Here is a 13,378-nt window from a genome sequence, read left to right as displayed (position 1 = left end):
AGGGGGCTTCCCAGGCTGGGTCTGGCCCCCCCAACCCATCCCTGGAGCCTCCAAGGGGTGCAGCACCTGGCACGGGCACTGCTCCCCGGGACGGCTTGGGCATCACGACCCCACAGCCGTGAGCCCTCGTGGGGCAGGGGCGCACCTCGGCACCGGCTGGGGACGGGGTGAGGAGCAGCAGGGGGGGCAGCAACCAGGCCCCCCCCGGCCAAAACTCGGAGGTGCCGGCGCTTCCAGCATGGCAGCAGCCACATTTTGTAATTTCTGATGGGAAGGAAGGAACAAGGATGGGTTTGAAGTCCCTGACAGGCTCCCCGAGGGAGCTCTGCCAGCTCCTCAAAGTCTTTTCTTCCCTCCCCGTCTACGGCTGCAGCCAGGGCCCGGTGACGGCGCTCCCGAAATATCCCCCACGGACCAGAGGGATCGGCTGGGGGCCGGGGAGCTCTCCATCAGCTCCACGGTGCCGTGCCTGCTCCCAGCAAGGGGAAGGTGGCACTGGGACAGCTCCCTCGGTGGGACGGGGCACGGCGGTGCCATGGCCAGGGCCATCCGGAGGGAGCCGCACGCCACTCGCCAGGTTTGGGCCAGAAACCAGGGTTTTTAGGAGCTTTTCGGGAGGTTCAGCAGCAGTGCAGGGCACCCAGCGGTCCTGCTGAAATGGAGGAGGCGACGGGGCAAGCAGGGAGCATTTGCATATTCAAGCGCCTTCGTGCTATTTTAGCACCTCCTCGGCTATTTTTGTCGTGGCAGAAACACAACAGGAGGACAAGGCCAGAGAAAGGGCAAGGAACGAGCCCGAAATGTGGGGCAGAGGCAAAAATAAAACCCAGGCTGGGCACAGCATCCAGGAGGAGCAGAAGGGGCTGTGGATGGGCACGAGCTGGAGGCTCGTGGAAAATCCCAGACCCCTCCGGAGCCCCCTGCACCATGAGCACCCCTAAAACCCCTCGGGCTGCGCCTGGAGCCAGGGCTGCCCCCAACATCCAGCCCCATTCACCAGGGCCCCAAGGAGCAGAGGCACCGTCCTTGCCCTGAAACCCCTCCGATGAAGGGAATCTTCCCCCAAAATGCTCTTTCCCCCCTCGCCACCCACACGGGGTGCACCTCGTGCAGGGCACCCCAAAACCTCCGGCCGGGAGCTGCCACGGCGCTAATGAGATTAAAGCGGGTGTGAAAGGCATCTCAGTTCCCTACACAAAGGATTGATCCGAGGGGGTTTTCAACGGGAGAAATTTGCCCAAATTGGTATAATTCAAACATCTGCTCTGTTGGTGCCATCGTCAAGTTTGTGCGAAATTCCTGCGCTTGCAGAGGGTGGCAGCGGGGGCAGACCTCAGCCCCTCTCCCCACACCCATGGGCAGGAGGAAACGTTGCTCACCCCATAGCCCCCAGCCCCAGCAGGAGCCCCCCAGCCCCTCTGCTCGTGTCCCAGAAGAGCCCCGTGGTGATGGCTTAATGGCCAGGTGGCCTGCTGGTAATTAACTAATTGGTGCTCCTGCGCACCGCCAGCTCCTCGCCTGGAAAACAGCCACAGCCCCTGGGGACAAGGGGACAAGGGGACACAACCCGTGGGCACTGAGAGAGGGGACGGTCCCCGGGGCTGAGCACTCCCCCCTCCGCCTGGCTGGAGACCCCCGGGTCCCATTCCAGGGGCTGTTTTTGGGGTGAGGGTGCCCCCCCCATAGCCGGAGGGGACAGCCCGGGGCTGGCTCTGCAGCATCCTCACCCGTTGCCAGGACGACGGGATGCGATGGAGCGGCTCCCTCGGGTGGCTGCAGGTGCAGGGAGAAGTTGGGGTGTGTTTTTTTTTGGGGGGGATGCCCCCAAATTTTGGCAGCCCCCAGCCTGAGGTTCGCAAAAACCCCTTGGAGAGCCCCCGAGGGCCACCTGCACCGTGCCAAGCGCAGCCTGGGGGGGGGCCCACAGAGATGGGGGACGCGGCCCCACGGCACGGGGCGCTGCGTGGGAATCAGGACCCTAAAAAATGTTTGGGGAGCCCCCAGGGAACAGCCCCAGCTCTCCAGAGAAGAGGCAGAGCACGTCCCCAAGGCCACAGCACCGCTGCCCCATCCCGATACCACTGTCCCCCTGCAGATATGGGGAGGGGATAGGGGCAAGAGGAGGGATCTCGGGGTACCCCACAGCACCCCACGGCACCCCACGGCACCCCGGGAGGAGCAGCTCGCAGCGCCCTGGGGCTGTGGAGCAGCAGTGAAGGTGCAGCTTCGTTTCTTCGCTCGTGGTGCCATGGCAACCTTTCCCACTTGGTTTAATTACGGGCGGTTGCTGCCTTTGCAGGGGGGGGGCTGCTTGTTCCCTGCTCCCCAGAGCCGGGTCGGGAGCCGACGGGAACCCACGGGTGGGCGCAGGGAGGGTCCACGGCACCGGGCACCCCCTGGAGGAGCAGTGACACGGGGACAAAGCCCTGCAGAGCCCACAGGCAGCGAGCACGGGGATGGGAAAGCACGGAGCAAATGGGGGCTGGCTGGAAAGGATCCGTGTGGGGACACCTCCAGCCCCGCAGGGCGAGCAGTGAGGGCAGCCGAGGCGCCGTGCGAGGCTCCTCGTTAGTGATCACCAACAATTATGCTCCCACGGTGCCCGACCTCGGCCCCGAATCGAGCTGAGAGATGGGCAGACCAAGCCTGGCTGTCAGACCTGACATCCACGGCCGGCACAGCCCCAGGGGACACCAGGACGAGGGGGCCACGGGGCTGAAAGGGGCTGGGGGTTTGGGGACCCCTGGGGCGGCCGGGAGCGAGGAGCAGCTCTGGGGGAACGAGGCTTGGTGCAATTAGGAAGAGGAGGGAAGGGAGGTGTAAATGAGCCCTTCTGAAGCCGGGCAGCGAGTGGGAGGAAACACCTGAACCGAGCCCGCAGCAGCGAGCGCCGGGCTCCAGAGGTCACCTCTGGGCAGGATTTTTAATTTCACACAGGAGTTTTGTTCATTTGTTAATTATTTTCAGATGAAAAGGGAGATATTCCTGGAGCGGGTTAGGAAAGGGCTAAAGCAACATTTGAATTTCAAAGGCAAGCTGTTTGCAATGAAAACAGGAGAGGAGAGGGGAAAAATAACTCCAGGGGCAGAGAGAGGGGCTGCCGAGGGTCCCCGGCCTTTTGGGGGGGCAGCGAGCGGCACGGGGCCAGCACCCAGCTCTGTGCCCACCCAGCCCGGGCCTTCCTGCGCCGTGGGGACCCCATTAAAAACCCAAATTTGGGCAGCACGAAGCTTGGCACTGCACGAGAGGAGATTTCCATCGGAAAATCGATGGAAAGGGGTCAGTGCCTGGAGATTTATGGGGGAGCGCCAGGGAGGTGGTGGCACACGGGGCAAGTGGGGACAGGCCAGGACCCGCCGTGGTGTCTCTGCTGCTCTTATCTCCCGCTGGAGCTACCCGGGGATTTTGCTCTGAGCTCCTTCGCCACGGTTCTGCGCTGCCAAAGCCAGGGAAAGCCCGGCTCCACCAGCCCTGAGCCTGTTCCCAGCTCCTAAAACCGAGCACGATTCCGCCTAACGCAGGACGAAACCGCGGCAGCTCCGCCGCCAGCTGCGGTGCAGGGGAGAGCGGCTCATGGAAAGGGGCTGGGGGTGAAAGGGGGGAGCAGGGGCCAGGCAGGGACGTGCCCACGCTGGGACGTGCCCACAGAGCCCAGCACATCCCAGTCGCATCCCTCCTGGGGCCGGGGCCATGCCAGGAAGGCGTTGAGGCCGTGCGGTGCGCACGGGGCCGTGGTGGGTGCCTGGAGCGGTTCCTCCGAGCGCTCCCACCCAGCGCCATCACACCCCAGCGCCTCCTTCCCATGCTGAGTTATCAGTTCCCTGGGCTCCCGCTAACGAGGCAGCAACAGCAATTAAGGGATGGGTTATTAATAAAGCCAAGCTGCCCAAACCCAGCAGCTCGGTGAGGCCGGCTGCGCAGCGAATCCGCACGGCCCAGCTTCGGCATCGCCGCGTGGGGCTGGGGTGGGAGCTGGAGGTGGCCGAGCCCCAAGGACGGAGCCAAAGCAGCAGAGACACCCCTGGATGCCCCCGGCCACCCCTTGTCACCCCTTGTCACCACCCTGCCAGCCTCCCCGGCTGCACCTGCACCGCTCCTCAGCACCGCAGCACCCGCGCCATGCGCCGGAGCGCTCGGTATTTTGTGTGTCTGCAAGAAAATACCAAGTGGAGTTTGCAAAGATTAGGCACATTTAAATGCAAATTGTGTTATTTCTGTCTTGAAAAGTGTCATTAATACATTTTCTGCAATTTGGAGAAATCAGCGGCAATTATTTTTTTCGAAACGAACCATTAGCCAACTTTCATTTGAAGGGGGGGGGAAAATATCAAGAAAATCATTATATGACTGACACATTTCCTCCCAGGTCTTAGAGCTGCCGAGATGCTTTCTTGTACCGAGAATAATTACCGGGGAAAGGAACTAAAAAGTGCTTCCAGGAGACGGATGTGCGCGAGGCAAAGCACCTTGCCCTCCGCCCGCTCCCCGCACTGCCCTCGCTGCACTTCATGGTGCTTAAAGCCAAGCACGTGCTGGCCACCGAGGAGGAGGAGAAACCCCTGAAAAGGAGGAGAAACCGCTGAAAAGGAGGAAAAATCCCTGAAAAGGAGGAAGAGGCTGGGCAGGGGCTGCAGGCACAGCTGCTCCCCGCAGCGCTGGCACCCGGCTGCCTGTGAAGCTGCTTCGCCCGCAGCCGCTCGGCGCGATCCCTCTGCTGCTAAATGAAAGGGAACGGGGGGGGGGGGAAGAAAAGATGATCTGTGCCAAGATTGAAAGAGAAAAGGAGAAAAAAAAAATAAAGGGCACCTGATCTTATTTGATTCATCGGAGTGAAAGTGAAGAGCAAATTTACATAACACTGCAAGTGCTCATTAAGCGCTGCTAAATGGCAGCCCGGCACCCATCGGCGCGCAGGCTCCTGGCGCTCTGCAGGGCCCTGCCACCGAGGCTCCATCACAGCCGCCCCCGCTGCCTGGAGGGGCCCTGGGCAGCAGGAACCCCCCTGGGGCTGGGGCTGAGCCCCCCGGTGCTGTGCCTGCATGCCCAGGGCCCCTGCGTGGGGAGGGATGCGGGTGCCACCTCCAGCTCCCCATCCATGGGCGTGCTGGGGAGGGCAGGGGTGCCCAAACTCAACACCCCCACGTCTCGTTTTCTCCCCATCTCCTCTGCAAACCCCCTCCTGGGCAAGGCGGGTGCATCGGGTCCGGTAGACCGATTCCTTTCTCCCCAAAAAGAAGAGACAAGGTTGGAGCCACAGAGCTCCTCCCGAAAGCCACAGTCCCCGGTGGCTGCACGGTTACAGCTCTTCCTCCAGGAGCACCCCCAAGCTGCCTCTGTGTGCCCTCAGCCTCCCAGGCACGGGAGGGCTTCCCCGGGGCCAGACGGTGCCCACCAGAGTCCTGGGGTCGGGCAGGGCTCCCACAAGGGCCCCGAGCCCCGGAGCCATCCCTGCTCCCCACGATGCCTCCCCGGTGCTCTGCGAGGGATGCGGCTCCCGGCGTGAGCGGAGCCCGGCGCGCGGCTGCTTAAGCCTCGTAAATTATGTTTGGGTTACCTGCTGAATGCTTAATCAAAATAGCGTATTTCACCCGACGGCTTGACAGATTTCCTCTCTCCTTTTAGTACTTTTTTTCATGTCCTCTTTTGCTCTGATATGGATCCAATATCTCCTGCAGCGTCGAAGGCCATAAAGATAAAAAATGGGGTAATTGTGGCAGAAGTTTATTGGTGGGAAAATACACGCACACAAACCAGCCCTGACAACTATTTTTTGGGCAGATCTGCTGCACGGAGAGACCCTCGGGCATGAATCACCTCATCCCCCGCCCGCCGCCGTGCGATGGGAACCGCTGCTGCTGGCACTCGCGGCCGCGCGAAGGCAGCTGCCGGCTCCGAAGGCGGCTCCACGCCTCGGATTTTACAAGATCTCAGATGGAAAATCCACGCAGACGATGACGGGGATGGAGACGGCGGGGAAGAACCGGCGGCCGCGCTCGCCCCCCTGCTGCAGCGGGGCCGGTGGCTTCTGTGGGATGGGGACGGCCGGGATGGATGGGGAATCGCAGCCGGGGGGTGCCCGGGTGGCAGCAGCTGGCAGAGCCCCCGGGCTGGAAAATGCTCAGAGCAAGCCTCTCACTAACCAGGGCATGAAACCTGGAGGAGAAGGAGCAGAGGAGCGCTTCGGGCTGCGCTCTCCACCACCGAACATCCCTGGTCCTATAACGCAGGGGCGAGGTCGGGTTTGGCGCATCCCAGGGGAAAACGCAGCGATTGCAACCAGGCACCGGCCGGGCTCACTCCCACCGGCTTTGGAGGATTCCCTCCCACCGATTTCGGAGGATTTTGGCTCCTCTCAGTCACGCAGCCCCTCAGCAGGACGGGCAGCAGGGCCGAGCCTTCGCTCCACGCAGCCTGGCAGCACCGCCAGCCCCTCGCACCGCGCCCGGCGTCCCCCTGCCCACGCCGCCGGTGCGCAGGAGGCGTCCTCGGCAGCCAGCAGCATCCCGGGCTGGGGCAGGCTGCTGACGAGCACGACGCGCTCGCTGCACTTCATGCATCACCGAGCGAGCTGCCAGCGAAGCCCCGGTGCCCGGCTCTTCATCGCCGCGATGATGCATGAGTCAGAAATAGCCCAGCGCGGCTCCGCAGGCGGCGGGAGGTAACCACAGAGCAGCAGGAGGAACTGGAGGCTGATTTATAAACAGCAGATTTGTTACGTCCGACTCATTGATGGGAAGTGGAGAGAAAGCCCCGAGATGGGCCCTTCGGAGAGCCGCTTCCTGGCTGCGGCTCTGCTTTGAGGCACAGTTCAAATAACAGCACAATAAATTAAGGGCCACGAGGAAGCCGCGGAGCCGATCAGCGCCGCAGCCCGATCCTTCCCCATCATCATTTCAGGGAGGGCACGGACACAGCACAGCACTCTCGGGCACACTTGCGGGGACACAATTGAGCAGCCCCGACCTCGGGGGCACCACCGGCTCTCCCCAGCCGTGTTTCACCCAGGGCCAAGCCCCAACGACCGAGCCAGGACCTCTCTGGGCACCCAGGGGGGCCCCTCTCCTGCCAGCCCTGCCCCTCTGCAGCTCCCCAAGCTCCTCTCCTACCTCACATCAGCTTCGTGCCCACCCCAGGCCCCAATTCCCTCTCCTGTGGTCCCCTCTGCTTCTCCGCTCGATGCCCCAGGAGCTGCCCACACCCGGCACCGAGCCCGGGGCTCTGCGAGCGGCACCACCGATAAGGTATGCTGCTAATTAAGCCACAATGGAATACAGCTACATCGCAATTAAAAGACAATTAGGTGCGCAAGCTAGCATGCCGGAGCAATAAATACATTTGGCAGAGAAACAAATGCCCTTTCCCTCCTGTCCTGGCCGGGGGATGCAGGGGGGCCGCGGCTTTTCCAGCTGCTGCCGCCGTGTCCCAGTAAAAGCCTCTTGTGGTGGGGAGGCTGATGGCAGCCCCGCAGGCTGGCAGGGCCTGGGCACATCCTGGGGACCCCAAAATGGCCCTAGCACCACCTCTCCTCCCCTCCCTGGGGATGAGCTTCATTAAACTTTAACCAAAGCCCCTCGGCACGTCCCCGTCCCTCCCTTTGCGCCCACCGCTGGTGCGAAGCGCGGCACCCGCTCGTTTTCCCCTTTGAATTTCTGACCACGGTGGCATTAAGGCTGTTACAGCCTGTGATACCTGGAAAAATCGGGCACGCCCTGCTGTCAGATCCTGTCCCCGAGGAGGCAGAGCTGGGACTGGGCCTGGAGGGACAAGCATCACCATCATCATCATCATCACCAGCAGCAGCCCCGCACGAAGCCTTTGGGAGCACAAAGGCAAAAGGATCCCGGGGAGAGGCGCAGGGTCAGACGGTGCCTGGAACACCCCCCACCTCCAGCACCCCCCTCCAGCACCCTCTCACCCAGTTCTGCCTCCAAAAAGCCCCCTGGGTGCCAGCATGGCCCCAGCTGCCCCCACCTCCCCCCCAGGCTGTGAGCGTGCCGCAGCTTTAGGAGCCTGGCAGCAAGCGCCCCGCGTGTGCGCCGAGCTAACTGGGGCTTCCCGAGTTCACACATTTGCATTTCCTTCTTTTTCTGAATAAGGAAGAAATCCCACGAGCTCCTCCAGCATCCGAGATTATCAACAATTTATCAAAACCCACAAGGCGCCGGCCCCTTTTCCCCGCGCTGCGCTCTGCCCCCGCCGCCCCCGGCTCCCGGCGGGTTACGGCAGCGAGGGGGGTGCAGGGGGGGGCTCGCCTCGCTGTGCCAGCTCATGATAACACAGAGATGCTCACGGTGAGCCCCAGCAAGGCATCAGGAGTGTGGCTGGGGCAGGGACATGGTGCTGGACACGGGGACGTGGTGGCAGAGCCCCGGTGCCATGGCGGGGACATTGGGTGGCTTCGCCGGGGATGCTCAGGCAGGGGGGAGGACTCCAGGCTTAAAAGCTGGTAATGAAAGCCCCCCCGTCAGGGCATTAACACCAAAATGCAACCAGTGAAGGCGTGAGCGAGGATCCCTCCGGGGCCGTTGTGCTGTTTTATTTGATGGCTTTAATTAATTTCGTTCTCTGCTCACCACCGCTTCCCCACCCGTGGGGGCCACGCACTCGGCCACGGCCTGCTCGGTGGGGGCTCCGCAGACACACGGCAGCCTGGGGGGCTTGGTGACCTCCACGGGGCTGGGGACAACCCCAAGCTGTCCCCAGATGCACCCGGCTCCCTGTAACAATGCCTCCTCCTCGCTCTGTGCCCTGGAGCTCAGGGTCCCAGCGGGGTCGCACCCAGCCCCGCGGGGTCCCAGCGCAGGGATGGTGCTGGGGGCACAGCTCCGAGCTCCCCCTAAATGTCCCCCCCGTGCCACTCGTGCCCTTCCCTCTAGAAACCCTGAGCCCCATTGTCCCATCACAAAACCCACACAGCACAGAGGTGTGGGTGTTCCCCTGGGCACAAACACACCCCTGTGTCCCCCCAGCACACCCACCGGGGTCTTTTCTGCTTCCCTCCTGCCATTTCATGGCTCCTCCACCTCCTCCATCCCCACCATCGTCCCCGGCCCCGCTGCAGGGACAGCCACGAGCAGCCCCGCAGCCTCCTCTCCCCTTCCCGTTGCTCCCCGAAGAGGAGCGGGCAGATGTTTGCTCTGCCACAATCTGCATCCTGCTGGATCCAGTAATCACAGCAATTACCCCGCGCTCTCATCCGAGGAGCTCCTGAAACCAGAAATCGGGGTGGATGGAGCCTCCCCCCCCCTCCAGCACAGGGGCAGGGGACAGCGGTGCTGGGGACACCGCGGCCTGGCAGCAGATGGGGAGGTCCCAGGACATCAGTGGTGAAGGGGACAGGCAGAACCTGGGGCTGGGAGCAGGGAAATGCTGCAAATATCCACGGTCCCAGCCCGGGCTGGGGGTGAAGCCCCTCGCTCTGCACACACCGGGGTGCGCTGCTCCCACGGGGCTCCTCCGTCCCGGCTGGGTCCCGCAGCAGCCAGCGGAGCTGAACCCATGGGATCGGGGCTGAGGTGGGCATGGTGCACGGGGACAGGCGGTGGGCGATGCCCCCAGCACCCCGGGGACAGGGCTGTCCCAGCAGGGCCGTGCAGCCGGGGCCCCATTTTTTGCCTGCGTGTTATTATTTTGGCAGCGCCGGAGTCAAGTAGCTCAATTAAGCAATAACTGCCTCTGTACAGCCGCCCACGCAGCCCGCGGTAAATAATTAAATGCTGAAATAATACAGCAGATGGGAAGCAGCACGGAGAGAGACCGCGGGGCCGGGAGGAACCCGAGTGGCTCCTGCCACGGCAGCAGCAGCTGCAGCGGGGCCAGGCGCTGCCGAGGCAGGACGGTGCCCGCAGTGCCACGCACGGGCACGGCCCTGGTGCTGTGCGAGGTGCCCCCGGGGTCCCTGTTGGTGGCCACCAGCACGGGGTGAGCAGGATGGGGAGATGGGGACGTCCCCACGCAGCTGGCACTGCCACCGGGGCGGTGGGGACAGCGCCGGGCTCGCTGGGGACCGCGGTGGGTGTCCTGGGGGACCCCGCTCCGGCGGCTCTCTGCCCCCTGCACCGCCTGGCCACGGCTCTGGCTCTCTCCTGCTTGGCTTGTCCCCGCTGCAGAAAGCCACCAAGGCCCCCAAAATGTTGGGAGGACACAGAGTTAAATGCCTGGAGGGGGGAATCCGTGCCGCTGTGTCCCCCTGAGCCCTGGCACGGCCGTCAGCACGGCCCAGCCAGCTGGGCAGGAGCGGTGGCACGGGGAAAAAGCAGCATGGAAAATTTTAACCCAGCCCCGCTACCAATCTGGACGCGGAGCACATACCCAAGCAAGCCTGCCGCTCCACTCACACATCATCTGCATTTATCTCCTTCACCCAACTACAGGAGCATCATTGAAGGGCCTAATTACAAGCTGCTGATAGATAAATATTAATGCCAAAACCCTCGGCATAAAAAGATGGCTCGGTGTTTGGAGGGCTCAGCGGGACAGCCCGGTGCAGGCACGTTCCTGCCAGAGCTCAGGGGGCCACGTGGCCATCCCGACAGGAGGTGGCGGTGATGGTGTGGGGCTGGTGGCACCCAAAAATGGTCCCAGAGCCCTAAAAGTGGCGCCTACCACCTCCAAGAGCTGGTGGTGTTGGTACAAGGAGCTGGCTTGGGGTCTCCAGCCCCAGACTGGTGTTTGGTTAAGATCTTGGGGGGCACCGGAGGCAGTGGGAGCGGCCTCTCCATATTCACATTTCTCTCACATCCTCCTCAGACAGCAGCGGCTGCAGCGCCGGCTCCGCTCCTCCATCTGCTGAAACGCCACCTCCGGGAGGGCTGCCTGCAAGCGGCTTCTCCCCTTGCCTCCCGGTCCCCTTCTCCCCTCACGGATTCGCCCACTCAGCCCTCGGAGGGCTTTGGAGGTTGCGAAGCCAAGGCAGAGCTCACCTGCAGGGTCAGGAGCCCAGCGGGCAGGGGGTGAGCCCCAAACCTCCACCGCTGCCCTCGGAACAGGTCCCCAGGTCCCCCCAGAACCTCTCCACCGGGCGCACACGCAGCCAGACGGGCGCAGGCGTTTTGGCAGCGAGGAGAGAGGTGCTGAGCCCCAGTTTTGCCCCCAAATGCCTCCCACCTGGGTTGGCACCAGCTCGTCCTGCTCCAGGCACCCCCGGGCTCCTCTCCCTGGCTCCGTGCCGCCCCGGCACCGCGCAGAGCACGGCCCTGCCCGCGGCTCGCTGCCAGGAACGGCTTCGCTGCTGCTTTTTTTCTGAGCATGAATTGAATCTCAGCTGACAACAGGCTTTTCTGCAAGCTCTACCTGCCTGGAGTCTGGCAAATCAGATCTGCAAAACAACCCCAGGAGACATTTCCAGATCTTCATCTCCTTTATTATCAGCTCCCGGCCAATTTTGGAATAGCCCCACCACACGGCTCCGAGTCGTGCTTATGGCTTAATCTCCTGCCCAGACCGGCCCCGAGGAGCGAGCTGCAATCCTGCAACAAGCTGGGGCTGAGCACATCTCCCTGCATGGCTGGGGACGTGCACACACAGCCCACGGCTCGGATGTGTGCCCGCTGCCCTCCCCAGCACCCGGCGCGGGGCCGCACGGATGCGCCCCGGGGGTGCCGGTGGCAGCAGGGACCCGGCGCAGCTGTTGAGGGGGGGGGGGACGTGACAGGGTGCTGCAGCCCACACCCCCTCAGCACGGCGTCGGGAGCGTTTTTCCCTGGAGCTGCTGAATAATTTGCATCCGCCAAGACGCAGCTCCTGGGCTGTGTTTGTCAAAGTCAATCCGCAGCTCGCTGCCTCCGGAGAGCCGAAGGCGACCGCGCCACAAAGGCCGAGTGGCGCGGGGACGGCGGCACCCGACAGCCCCCCCGTGCTGGCAATGACACCCCCACGGGCACCCGAGAGCACCCAGACCTGCTCCCCTGAGCCCCCCTTAACCTGGGGGTGTCCCTCGTGGCCTGCAGTGGGTCCGGACCCCAGCTCCGTGCCGCCAGCTGCGGGGGCGCGGGGGCCGTTCGCCCTTCGCCGTGCTATCTATAGCCCCCTCCGTACCTCTATATATAGATTATATAGCTCCTAACTAATCTCTTCGCAATCATAAAGCCATTAAATTAATTAGCCAAGGGAAAGGGAGGAAAGGCTGGATGCTCCCCGAAGAACAGGCCATCATCTCACATTTATTTATACCGGCGGAGAGGCGCCCCCGCCACAGTGCTTCCCCGCTGCGGGTCCCCAGGCTGCTCCGGCCGGGCAGGGCAGAGCCCCGAGGCCACAGCGATGGGCACTGGGGGCCGAGCTGGTGTGGGCAGCACCACAGCCTGCAGCTGGCCTTCATGCTCTGCAGGTGGGGAGATGAAGCATGAAAAGAGACGGAGGAGGAGGCTGAAGCTGTGCAGGACCTGCAGCTCCCGCAGCGCGGCCGGACCCCGGAGCGTGCCACAGTCCCCAGCTCGCAGGCGGGCACCCACCCCACAAAAAAAAAAACAAAAATCCTCCCCCCACGCAGCCCCGCAGCCATGTGAGAAATTCCCAATGCAGCGTGGAGCGGGGAGGGAGGGTGCGAAGAGGCGATAAACGCGTTGGAGCTGCAGGCAGCCGCCGGCGCTGGGGCTGAAGCGAGTCCTCGGCTTTGAAGAGCCCTCGGAGCTGCTCTGCCTGCTGGGAGGCTCAGCCTGAGCTGAAATCTCCAAATCTGCCCCCAAAAGGCTGGCACCAGCTCCTCAGCTTGGGGCTGAGACGCGTCCCTGCGTGGAGCTGGGCACCTCTGGAGGCTTCGTGGCGCCTCGGCTGGAAACGCACCCCGGGGAGCAGAGGAGATGGGAGAGGGGTGAGACCAAACCCAGCACCCAGGGAGCGAGCAAAGAGCACCCAGACCCCCCCTGAGGGCTCTGCAGTTTCTGGCTGTGCCGTGACACCCCCAGACCCAGCCTCCCCCCGTGGTTGCTCGCTGTGACCCCCCCCAAGTCGCCGCCGTCCCCCTCGTGCCCGCAGCGCCCGGGTGGGTGCGCGGCGGCCGCCCCCGGTGCTCCTGCAGTGATTGCTGGGCTGTCTGCTCGCCCTCCCCGGCCGTCACTCAGCCCCTAATCCCCAGCCCCGGTGCGTTCTGCTCCCTGGCGAGGAGCTGACACGGCTTTCGTGGCACTTCAGCAGCTCTTCAAACGCAACGCCCCGATCAGCAGCATCTGCATCGGCTGGGACGGGGCCACTCCACGGAGCTGCCCCCGCTGGGGGGGAAACCAGGATGGAAACCCCCCCCCCGGGACTGTGCAGAGGGCACCCAGGGCACGGGGCTGCTGCCAGCACGAAATCCTTCCCGGTGCCAGGTCCCCCGCTGGCAGCGCTCGCCCTGCTGCCGAGAGCCGGAGGGGGGGAATCAGGACAGGAGCGATTTTTC

The sequence above is a fragment of the Netta rufina genome, assembly GCF_964035555.1.
Source record: "Netta rufina genome assembly, chromosome: 23".
Lineage (NCBI taxonomy): Eukaryota > Metazoa > Chordata > Aves > Anseriformes > Anatidae > Netta > Netta rufina.
This window is presented reverse-complemented; position numbering follows the sequence as displayed.